The sequence below is a fragment of the Chiloscyllium punctatum genome, chromosome 3, assembly GCF_047496795.1.
Source record: "Chiloscyllium punctatum isolate Juve2018m chromosome 3, sChiPun1.3, whole genome shotgun sequence".
Lineage (NCBI taxonomy): Eukaryota > Metazoa > Chordata > Chondrichthyes > Orectolobiformes > Hemiscylliidae > Chiloscyllium > Chiloscyllium punctatum.
In genome coordinates this window covers 60188894-60201612 of record NC_092741.1, presented here as the reverse complement: position 1 = coordinate 60201612, position 12719 = coordinate 60188894, and the positions used below count along the sequence as shown (strand labels likewise).

At 41.2% G+C, this 12719-nt stretch overlaps 1 long non-coding RNA gene across 1 annotated transcript in view; it reads left to right on the top strand.

The window, feature by feature from the left end:
- LOC140454692 (uncharacterized) overlaps positions 1–12719 on the top strand; it is a 138665-nt gene that overhangs the window by 73932 nt on the left and 52014 nt on the right. The window contains exon 2 of the long non-coding RNA XR_011952743.1: positions 7813–7878. This is a non-coding gene — a long non-coding RNA (uncharacterized lncRNA). The remainder of the gene's footprint in view (positions 1–7812; positions 7879–12719) is intronic.

Sequence of the window (12719 nt, the reverse complement as noted above, 5' to 3'; positions counted from 1 at the left end):
ACCCAGACCCATTCCCCTACATTTGCCTAACACTATGGTCAATTTAGCATGGCCAATTCACATAACCTGCACATTTTTTTTGGACTGTGGGAGGAAACCGGAGCACCCGGAGGAAGCCCACACAGACACGGGGAGAATGTGCAAACTCCACACAGACAGTTGCCTGAGGCGGGAATTGAATCTGAGTCTCTGGCGCTGTGAGGCAACAGTGCAAATGGAGTTGAACGTTGTGATGGGTGGCACAGTGGTTAGCACTGCTGCCTCACAGCGCCAGAGACCCGGGTTCATTTCCCACCTCAGGCAACTGACTGTGTGGAGTTTGCACACTCTCCCCGTCTCTGCGTGGGTTTGCTCCGGGTGCTCCGGTTTCCTCCCACAGTCGAAAAATGTGCAGGTTAGGTGAATTGGCCATGCTAAATTGCCCGTAGTGTTAGGTGAAGGGGTGGAATGTAAGGGAATGGTTCTGGGTTGGTTGCGCTTCGGCAGGTCGGTGTGGACTTGTTAGGCTGAAGGGCCTGTTGTCATGCTGTAAGTAATCTAATCTAAAAAAAAGTCAGTGAGCAGCCTCCATTCTGAATATGTGACATTCTTAAGGTCACTGATAAAGTAGTTGGAGGTTAAAACAACTGTGGATGCTCGAAATCAGAAACAAAAACGGTGAAGAAGGGTTGTTATACCCGAAACGCTATCTCAGCTTTCTCTCCAGAGATGCTGCCAGACCTGCTGAATTTCTCCACAATTTGTTTTGTTGGTGAAGCAGTTGAAGGTGGTTGGACCAAGGACATTGCTGCAAGCAATGCCTGCAGTGGTTGGTCTTTGAAAAGCAGAGACAAGCACTGATTTGTGACCAGCTACTAGATTGCTTTCTATTGACTTAATTGACCATAATTTTAGTGTTAATTAAGGGACATTATCCGTATCTCTCTTTCTGCATGTATTTCTTGTATCCATGTCTTTTTCAAAACATTTGACCAGGTCTGGCATGAAATGGTTTTGGAAACATATAAGCTAATTGACATTGAACACAGGTACTCAGTGAGTAAGTTTCTTGCATCATCCCACTGTGGTCTGGGAAGTCCAATTGGGCATGAGTTGTCCTGGTTAGATTTGTCATACCTTTGGTTGATAAGACATAATGTAATATTCTACATTGTCAGATAGATGCTGGTATCAGAACTTCAGGAAATTAACTCACCTAGATTGTTGGCTAGTTGTGACAAATGACTTCACTATGACAGGTAGTTGCTTCAGGGCAGTTTGCTCTATGTCAGCATTGCTCCTCAAAGTCACAGGAGGTGAAATGAGTCTGATTTAATTAATTACAATTATTCACAATTAAGTGAAGTAGGATTAGTCAACTTTCAAGAACAATATAGAATGCAAGAATGGCTTTTAGAAGATGGGGGCTATCTTTTACAGTATTTGCTAATGGTATCTGTCAAGAACCCCCAAATTGTACCAGCAAGTTATTACATGACACCTGCAAGGTTATCTGTAGGTTATCTGATTCCTGAAGAAGGGCTGATGCCCGTAACGTCGATTCTCCTGTTCCTTGGATGCTGCCTGACCTGCTGCGCTTTTCCAGCAACACATTTTCAGCTCTGATCTCCAGCATCTGCAGTCCCCACTTTCTCCTATCTGTAGGCCATACTATCAACATGCTTTGATGATACTTTGATTGTTTGAACCAATGCAGTGCCGTCCAGCCAGGAAGAGTAACATCATCAGATTGCTGCATATTTCATGATTTAACCAGTATAAGGGGAGAAAACAATGACAATGCAAGCAGCCAGAGAGCTGCAGATCCCCGGGAACAGTGAGTGGCTGATATAGATTCAGCTGATGTGCAGCAGTCAAAATAGAAGGAACACAGAGATTACCATTTACATTCGATAGTAGACATCTTGTGCCATTATCCAGTCATAGCTCTGTGGATATGGCATATATTCCCTTCATCCTCATGCTAGGAATACTGTTGAAATGTATAAATTAACTAACTTTGCATTAGAATGCAAGATCAAAACCTGATGCACCAAGATGACATTATTATCTCAAAGCATAATGATTAAGTGAGCAGAAATTCAAATTAGTACAAGAAAAGCATGTGACATGGAGTTCTAAAAATAACGGTGGAGACGAAACGTTGAGTGACTTAAGAAGTAGCTGAATGCTCTGACATGAGACTGTAAATGTTGAAGTTTCAAGCAAAACTCTTCAAAGCCAATGAATTACCTTTAAGATGAACAACCAGCTTATCTGCGATTGGTCACTGAGTGAATGTTAGCCAGTTTGCCATCAAATCCTGCTGATCATCTTCATTTTCTTTTATATTCAGTTAAATAGACAAATGGGATCTCCTGAATGAAAAAAAAAATGTGGATTTCCTAATGGATTCTGATCCTTATAAAATTCAGGAGCAGAACTATGGTCATTTCACTCCTCAAGCCTGCTCCACTGTTCAATAAGGTCATGGTTGACTTGATTATGGTCTGAGCTTTTTCCTCCTATCCGACCCCAGAATCTTTCACTCCTTTGTCGATCAACTACTTATCTAACTTAGCTTTGAATAAACTCAGTTACCCAGCTTCCACTTTGTTCTGAGTAAGCGACTTCCACAGACTGACAACTCTCTGAGAGAAAATAAACCTCTTCATCTTCTTCTTTAAAGCAAGATCTATTATCTTTAAACTATGTCACCCAGTTCTACTTTCTTCTAAAAGGAGAACACCTTTCCGGCATCCACCCTATCAAGTTCCCTCAGGATTTTACATGTTTTCATACAATCACCTCTCAATTTTCCAAACTTTATGGATAAAGGCCTAACCTGTTCATAAGATATCAGTCAAGTAAACCTTTTCTAAAATGCTTCTAATTCAATTCTTTTTAAATTAGAAAACCAAAACTGTACACAGTACTGTGATTATAGTCTCACATCACTCTGTATAATTGTAGACAAAAACATCCTGACTTTTATTTCAGAAGAATTCTAACTTTTTAATAACATAACCTGGGAACAATCCAAAGGATTACAGTAGATTCCACATGAACTCAAATTATATACAGTCAGCAAAAAGGCAATCTGAAAACACCTCAAAGTAAAGTTCAATGTGACTTGAGCCCAGACTGCTGGCTTACTGCTTCACAGGCATCACCCAATCACCGTAAACATTACAGAAATTGCTGGAAAAGCTCAGCATCTGTGAAAAGAAATCAGAGTTAACGTTTTGGATCAGGTAACCCTTTCTCAGGAAGTTAACTGGCTATGATAGATTTGTTATCAGAGTTTGGAATGCTTCTGCCATGATGCAGGATGTGATTCCTGTATTCTGTATGTGGTCCATTTTAACATCACATGATTTTTCATGGTTACAAAACAGACACATCGACTGTGTTGCTAAAGTCCCATGCTCTTAGTTGGAGGGTTTCACTTCGATATCCTGCATTCTATTTCAACTTCTGTGATGGTGGCTCCGTTTAGCAATCCTCTCCCTCCCACTCTGTCCCAGTGACAGCTGTAGCTGTAGCTAACATCCTGACTATTATATTCCATTCCTCTTGCACTAAGCATTCCACTGACTTTTCTAACTATTTGCTGTACTTGCAAATTAACTTGCTGTGACTCAACACCCAGGTCCCTCTGTATCATGGGGCATTGCAGTGTCTCCCCATTTAAATAATGTACTGCTTTTCGATTCTTCCGGCCAAAGTGGACAAGTTCACATTTTCTCATGTTATTCTCCATCTGTCAATTTTTTTGTTCACTCATTAAATGTCTATATCCATCTGTCAACGCTCAAACTGCCTTTGACAAAATACTATCTTACCTACTTTGGTGTTACTGAAAACACCATATATTCAGTCCTCACAACAAGTTATTGATATAGATTGTAAGTAGTTGGACCCAGCCACAGAAATGGTACTCTACTAGTTAAAGCTTGCCAGTCCAAAAATATCTCATTTATCTCTACTTTCTCCTTCCTTTTAGCTACCCAATTCTTTATCCAAATTACATCATCATATTGAGCAAAAAGTTCCCAAGCATTTTCAATGCTGTGAAATATTAAAACGGTCTTCACAGATATATTTTCAATATCATTTTGAGTATTACACCAAGAAAATCCTTTTTTCTTGCTTGATCATGAGTAAATCAAATTGATCATGCATTTCCATGAAGGTGATAACTTGATGTGCAGAAAATAAATGTTAGAAATGAAACTGCCTCTCAGAAGTTTTAACAAACAAACTTAACTCTTGGTTTTTTCCCTCTCTCTCTCGAAAAGGGGAGCTATAACCTGAAATCCACCTGCATTCAGTCCTAGGATCAGTGACCCAATTATACAATAATGTCTGCTCATCAGTCAATTAAATTGTGATATTTTAATAACATTTCTTTTGAGCCAAACCAATAAGTTTGCACAATGTTGTTTTCATTATTTGTGGATTAAACACAGCTTTGCTCTGTGCCAGTAATAAATTCAGAATTAGAATAATATAGCTTCTTGTCTACAGTTTAAGTGAAATTAATATCCTAAATTAGCAGCAGTTACTATGCTCCCAATATTCTGTTCCCCTGAAAGCTAATACATTTTAACAGTTCAATATTCCAATTTTATTAAATACTCAGGGAACAGAAAGAACTCTAATCCTATACTCTATTGACAGACATCCACTTGTTTCTAATACAATCTTGCATAACGTAATTAATTTTACATTATCTTTTACACAAATATTTACAATGATATGCATCTACTCAAAATGACTAGCATGAATGTTATATATGATTGCACCTTAGTTTGATGAGAGCAGTGGAAAGTAAAGCATCAAGTCAGCACAAGCTTGTTGCCAATGACACCAGATGAGAATATTCAAATTAGCTTCATTGTCACATGTACTCACATGAGCACAGTGAAAAGTTTACAAGTCACCCTAGACATTGATTCTTAAGTGCAAATTCCAAGGAAGAATATTAGAAAAATGAATATGTTAATAGCCCAGCATTACAGACCTTTCTGCCATCTTTGGTATGAAAGTACAAAATCATTGGAATAGATTAGGAAAATGAAATTATAAAGTTCAGAATAACAGACCCTCCCACTCAGTCCACTCCAGTACCTTGCCTCCAGACTGCGCTGGGATTCACCTCGAGCCCAGGAATCTGCTCTGGATTCACCTTGAGGCTGAGAGTTCATGTAGGCCTCAACTTGAGGCCAGGAGTCCTCTCTGGATTCACCTCAAGGCCAGAAGTCCGCACTGAAGCCGGGAGTCCATGCTAGCTTCACCCTGAGGATCTCAAGGCTGGGAATCCACGCTGAGTGCAGGAGCCCAGGCTGAGCCTGGGAGTCTACTCTGGATTCACCTCAAGTCTGTCAGTGCAGCCTTAAGCATTTAATTCAAATATTTTGAAGACATTTTACTAAACCACTAAACCGCATTCTCTCCATAATGTGTTTTTTTTTAAATAAACTGAAAAGTCACTGACTAAATGTAGATTTTATCTATAAACTAACTTTCAACTATTTCTGCCTTTTCATTACTTTGATCAGTGTGGTCCTGAGACCGGTAACACAACTGTCCAAAAAAATTGGCAGCTAAGGATTCTGCTGGAAATAAAAATTTAGAAATTGACCGTAGATCATCATAACAAAGGCTGAATGTTTGTAGAGGTTATCCTTATTCACCACCATTTATACTTCAATAAAAGCAAAATGCTGTACATGCTGGAGATCTGAAATAAGAAGGCTGGAAGTCTGGAGAAACTCAATAGGTCTGGCAGCCCCTGTGGAAAGGGAAACAGAATTAGCATTTTGCTTCCAATGACGTTTCTGCAGAATGCCATTTACAACTTCCCAGGGTTTCCGCAAAACAAATAGCAACGGATGGGCAATATACCTCACTCTTCCAATTTTCAGAAAAAGGTCAGCAGAACTTTTTTGCCAATCATTGCTTGAAGTCACACTGGGCACCTGGGTGAAACTCCATGGAAGTTACTGATGAAGGAGTCATCTCAGAAATTCCTATCATAAGGTGATATTTACGCAACCTCCAAGAGTCAATTGTAAAGCAGGGTGGGTGTAAAAATTATGTGAGATCATAAGGACATACCAGTCTATTTGTTGTTATTGGTATTTTGCCAAGAGTGAGACAAGTGTTAGGTGGGCCACCCTCCCTCAGCTCAATGACACCCTCAAGTGACCAATTACTGGCCACTTAATGGCTCCCCCATTGCTGCTGGTATTTTATCAGGAATGGGGAGAACTCAAGCCATGTGCTGAGGCTGGCAAGTGAAATCCAAGCAACCTTGTTGAGATTTGGGTCTAGAGGGGATGTCTCTCTTTTGGCCTCCCCTGCTAACCAAGGTGTTAACTCCCATGTGGACTCAAGTTTGGATTCCACACAGCTCTCACCATGGACTGCCAACCTGGCTCCTTCCATTCATCTTGCAAACCAGCTCCAGCCATAACCCTCACTGGGGACTGCTTGCAGGCACACACTGCCTAGGACTTCCAGTTGAGTAATTTGTCCAGGAAATGGAAGCCTTGCCCTGAATCAACAGCCTGACGGCTATAAAAATCAGCTCCAGGATTTCCAGCCACAGGGAGGTGGGCTCGTTCATGGAGTTAGGTGGGGCCATCACATTAAATCCCACCTAATAGGTACAGAAGGAGGTTTTCCTGGCTCCCAGCTCCAAGCTAGAAAAGCTCATAAAGTGTTGTGCACCAGAAACACGAAGGCAGCAGAGAGGGTCCCCATTCCAAGGAGGCCACCAGCTGGATACAGTAGCCTCCAAGTGCATGTAGGTAGTGTTTGTATGGTCCTGGGTTGGGCAGGGTGCAAAAACCAGAGGATCCAAAGCCCAAAGAGAGGGTAGCCTGCTTTTATAGTCAGAGAGTTATGGGGAGTGATTGCTTTGCTTACCTAAATGGCTTTTATCTTTTCTTGTGCGATAATCACACAAAGTAAGGTCCAATATCATATTGGCTGAAGAGTCTTCTTCATCTGAAACTGTATTGTGACTTACTCTAGGCATTTTTTTTCTGAAAAGAGATAGGAACTTCCATAATAAAAGTCATCCGAATGTTTGCAATTTCAATGGAGCAAATGCTACCAGCAACACCCACACAGGTTAAAATGTTCAGAAGGTTAAATCCAGAAGAAATTAGATTAAATTTGGTCCTGTCAACATACATCTTCATTCTCTCTGTAAGATTAGGGTGGTCAAAAGCTCTCAGTGGATGATCTGACAGACTAAATCTCAAACAAATTGCTGTGTTCCAGTAATCCCCTGTCCAGGTATGAACAGTATTAGCTGAAGGGCTCCCCATAACTCTACACATCAGCACATTTTATTAGATCTGCTGCTGAGCAGAGCAGCTTGAACCGCCGCCAGGTGTGTCTCAAGGCCACTTTAACTGGTATTTTGACAAGAAATAATTTGGTTTCATGTTTGTCTTTATGTAATAGAGTAAAATAGTAGTTAGTCAAACAAAGGTTTATATTCATTCAAAATGACAGAGGATCCAGTCTTGGGAAATGGAATAAAATGCTGTTAGAATTGCACATGTGGGGTGTTTTCAGGTAACTGTTTCAAAATTCTTTAATTCAGAGATTATATGCACCATGTCATTCCACTCTCATCAAAGTACTTTGATGTTCAGTTTACTAGATTCATCTTTATTTTCATACATTTGTTTCAGTCCTTTACTGCAAGATTAAGAAAACTTGTTGTGCAACATACTGCACCAGTGAGAAAAAATAGAATAGTTTTCTGATGAAGACAAATAAATAGAAGTGTTATGTTTTTCTTATTCACAGCTTTAGATTCTGTGGTTCCAGGAGAATCAGGTGGTAACTGACACATAGAAGAAAACATTAAGAGAGGTGAGTACGATTCTGTTTAAATTAAATAATGGTGAATTTATGTTATTATTTTCCAAATTAGAATCTGGATTTTGAATGTAAGCACTTGTCCACTCACCTCGTTTAGATGGCTGTATCTAAGTGAAAGGGTCACATGGCTGTCCTTACTGTAACTTTCAGGTAAGCTTGCAATTTGTCAGTCACTATGTTGGCAACATGACATAGTAAGCTTAACACAGCAACAAAATCACACGTAATAAGTGCTTCTAGATTATAGAAAAATCTGATATTGGTTATATCTATTCACATAGAGCAATATGGTTGATATAGCAGCCATATGTTTAATGATAGTCTCTAACCATAAGAAAAAGATTAGCACAATGTTGCCTAAGAATCAATTTAATTATGTCTGGAGTTTAATTTGATTGCTAGCCAGTTTGGAAAATATGATTAATCTAAATACCATTCAATGATTAAGAAATCATACAGGGCTTGAAAACGATTAGATGAGCTGAAACTAGTTTTATTAATCAAATTAACTATAATGTATCATTGTCAGTTTAAGAATGTATTCCTAGATTTGTTGTTGAATCAGAAAGGGAGCACCTGCTGCATTTATTTGAATTGTTGCCATTTTCCTGCAGTTACGGGAGAATATTCCAGCATAAAAATCTATGCCTAAAAATCAGGTGTTCAGATCTTACAACCCAGCGATTCGGATTCTTGATGTATGCAAGCAGACACATAAGAATTACATTGCTAAGTCTCAGATCCACATCATCAGAATTACCTGACCGACTTTCCTTGAGACATCTGAGAAGTGATTAGAGACCAGCAGTCGTCCTCAGACAAAAACAAACTGTGAAGAATAGTAGCCATGTTACCAATTTGTAAAAGCTGGAACTATCGGCAATAGAATCTTGTAACAGGTCAAGATAGTAAATGGTCTGGAATGGATGACCAGAATACATAGTTATAGACTCATAGAAAACAAATACTGAATTAGTGGTGCTGGAAGAGCACAGCAGTTCAGGCAGCATCCAACAAGCAGTGAAATCGACGTTTCAGGCAAAAGCCCTGATGAAGGGCTTTTGCCCGAAACGTCGATTTCGCTGCCCGTTGGATGCTGCCTGAACTGCTGTACTCTTCCAGCACCACTAATCCAGTATTTGGTTTTCAGCATCTGCAGTCATTGTTTTTACCTCATAGAAAACAAAGTTCAGATGAAGTTCCTTCAGCCCATTGTGTCTGAGTTGATCAAAAATAACCACCCAACTGTTCATTTATGTCCACTTTTAAGCACTTGGTCCATATAATCCCTGGTCTGATCTGCAGAAGATAAATGTTTATAGATCTCTACTTGTCTATCAACTTCATATGAGACTGGGTCAAGAGCTGCAGTCGGAGGAGGAAGGGTAGACTGGTGCGGTAGAGAGAAGGTATATTTGGATGGTTATTCGAATAGTTATTTCGCCAGGAGTAGTCAAGCAGTCAGGTGTAGGGGATAAGGGCTGTGATCATCACTTCTGTTGATGATCTATTTCGTGTGACATACTTCCATTTTACTCACCCAGATTCCAGCTCATGTTGTAATCTTAATTCAAGCTGGTTTTTTTCTGTAAATTTCACTTTCCTCTTTGGGAACTTAAGAAAAAGCATAATTCATTAATAGGTTGATTACCTTCTAGGTCGGTTATCATATACAAAAGATACCCTATTATCTTTTGATCACAACAGAGTTGAACTTTAGACTCTCATCAGCAAACTTTACAACAGGTTCATCCTAGGATCAAATAAAATGATGATGACAGCTGAAGGATGTGAATCCAGGAATTGAAATGCTCCAGCTTACATCTTATAAATGGCTGATCTTTTCAGAGTTAAGAAAGTTAAGCTTTCTATTTTACCATGAGTAAACCTTCAGTTAGAGAGAGTGAGAGCACTGTCACATAGTAATGATAAAGCAGAGACACAGGGAGAGCACTGTCACACAGTGATAATAAACCAGAATGCAAGTTTTCGTTATGTTCTGAAGAACTATCATACCAGATGTGAACCATTAACTCTCTTTCTCTCCCCAGAGATTCTGCTAGACCTGCTGAGTTCCTTCTGCACTTTCTGTGTTTGTCAGTGCTGTTGGTTGTGGGGTAAATATTTGCTCCCTTGTTCTTCATGAAAGTAATGGCAATTTTTCTCATAATCACCTGAGAGAATAAAAATGTTCCCCAGTTAATGCGGCATTCTGAAAATGGAATTTGTGACAATGCAGCAGTCTTTCAGTATTTCTCTGGGACTGTCTAGAAATGAAAGCCACAGCCTTCCAACTCAGCGTTTAAAATGCTACCATTGAGTTATAGCTGCCACATCTCACAGATAGAGAATAACATTTCACACAGCTCAACTCCGAGAACTGCAGCAAATTCTCTTTATGTTCAACAAGTATTTACCTATCAACCGGAATTTACTTCTTGTGGAGCATCACACTGATAGTGGGAGGTGGTGGCAGGTGGTAATGTCACTATCTTAGTAATTCTGAGGCCCAGGTTACTGTTCTGGGGACATGGGTTCCAATCCAGCCCTGCCAGATGACGCGAATTTAAATTATCAAAACCTTGAAATAAAAGCTCATCTAGTAGTGACCATGAATCTTTTGCTGATTATTGTGAAAAACCACTTGCCCTTAAGGGGGTGATATCTGCCGTCTTTACTTAGTCTGACATTCATGGGACACCAGAACCACATTGTGGTTTCAGATAACATATGAAATAGTGTAGCCAGCCACTCACATGTATTGTATCCGTCTGTATTGTATTGTATCATTTATTGTATCTGTTGCTCCCGATGCGGTCTCCTCTACATTGGGGAGACTGGACACCTCGCAGAGCGCTTTAGGGAACATCTCCAGGACACCCACACCAATCAACCCCAGCGCCCTGTGGCCCAACATTTCAACTCCCCCTCCCACTCTGCCAAGGGCATGCAGGTCCTGGGACTGCTCCACTGCTGCTCCTTCACCACCCGATGCCTGGAGGAAGAACGCCTCATCTTCCGCCTCGGAACAATTCAACTCCAGAGCATCAATGTGGACTTCACCAGTTTTCTCATTTCCCCTCCCCCCACCTTAGCCCAGTTCCAACCTGCCAGCTCAGCACCGTCCCCATGACCTGTCCTACCTGCCAATCTTCCTTCCCACCTAACCACTCCACCCTCCTCTCCGACCTATCACCTCCATCCCCACCCCCATTCATCTATTGTACTCTATGCTACTTTCTCCCCCCCCCCCTCTTTTTTTTCTCCATTCTGCAGGCTCCTTGCCTCTATTCCTGATGAAGGGTTTTTGCCCAAAACGTTGATTTTCCTGCTCCGTGGATGCTGCCTGATCTGCTGTGCTTTTCCAGCACCACTCCAATTCAGACTCGGGTTTCCACCATCTGCAATCCTCATTTTTACCTAGCCACTCACTTGTACCAATCCAACAAAAAGCCTGTGACAAGGTATAAAAGTGGACAGACCACCTAAACTCCAAACTGGCAACTGTTTACCCAGCCATGTTGACACTGCAAACCCATCCTTGCTATCATCTGGTTGACCCAAATCATGCCAAACTTTGGAGATCTGTCCTACAGACCAGTTAAGCAACACCTTAATATACTCATGCTTGGGGAATCTTGATGATACTCTCATCACCATCTTTATTTTGCTATTGAGATGAGACCTACAATCAGAGAGATTGTACAGTGTTACGCAGTCCCAAGGGGGTTTCTCTGGGAGTCCTCAACATTTACTTTGGACTCCAGGAAGTCTCAACGCAGAGTTCAAACACGGGCAACGAATCCTCATTCTGATTACCATCTCCACTTCCCCCCCACCACCTTCCCCTTTACTCCACCTCACCCCCTCCCCCCACCATTAATCAGTCAGCCCTTCTGCATGTTGAAAACCAAATTGAAGAAGAACTGAGGGGGAAAGGGCAAACAAATGTCTTCTAGCAGGGGGTCTTCAATGTCCATTGCTAAGAGCAGCTCATCAGCCCCACTACTGACTGAGCTGATTGAGTTTTAAGGGATGTCATTGCAAGACTGAATCTGTGGCAGGCAGTAAGGGAACCAACAAAAGCGAAAAACATAATTGAACTCATCCTCACCAGTCTACCTGTTATAATGGGACTGACCTAGATGGAGTGTAGTTGATTCATCACAGACCCTGCATCCCTTTGTAGGTCTTCTTGAGCAAATGCTAGAAATAACCCCGACCTTTACCATTTGCCAAGATATGTGATGCAAGAAAAGAACACTGCCATTAATGGGCGTTCAAGCATTCTAGTCATCATGATGCAATTGAACCCCCTAATCATGCACTTGCTTTGCAGACTGGATTTCTGTGCCCACGCTGTATTTGCCAAGGTAGCAAGTTTCAGACTTGGAGTACGCAAAGGGACCTCCAGTGGGAGGTGGCAATGGTGATAAAGGGCAATGAGCTAGGGAGCATTTCAGTTCTCTGGGACTGATAAATGGACAATCACTGGAAACAAAAGTATCTTTGGAGAGAAAACTACTGGTTCGCACTGCTGCCTCATAATGCCATGGTACCATATTCGATTCCATCCTTGAGCAACTCTCTGAAATTCGCACATTCTCCATTTGTCTGCATGGGTTTCCTCTGGGTGCTCCAGTTTCCTTCCACAACCCAAAGATGTGCAGGCAATCCATGCTAAATTAGATTGGCCATGTTAAATTACCTATCGTGTCCAGGGATATGCAGGCAAGGTGGAATATCCATGGGAAATGCAGGGTTACAGGGATAGGGTAGGGGGAGGGTCCAGATGGGATGATCTTCAGAGGGTCGGTATGGATTCAATGGGC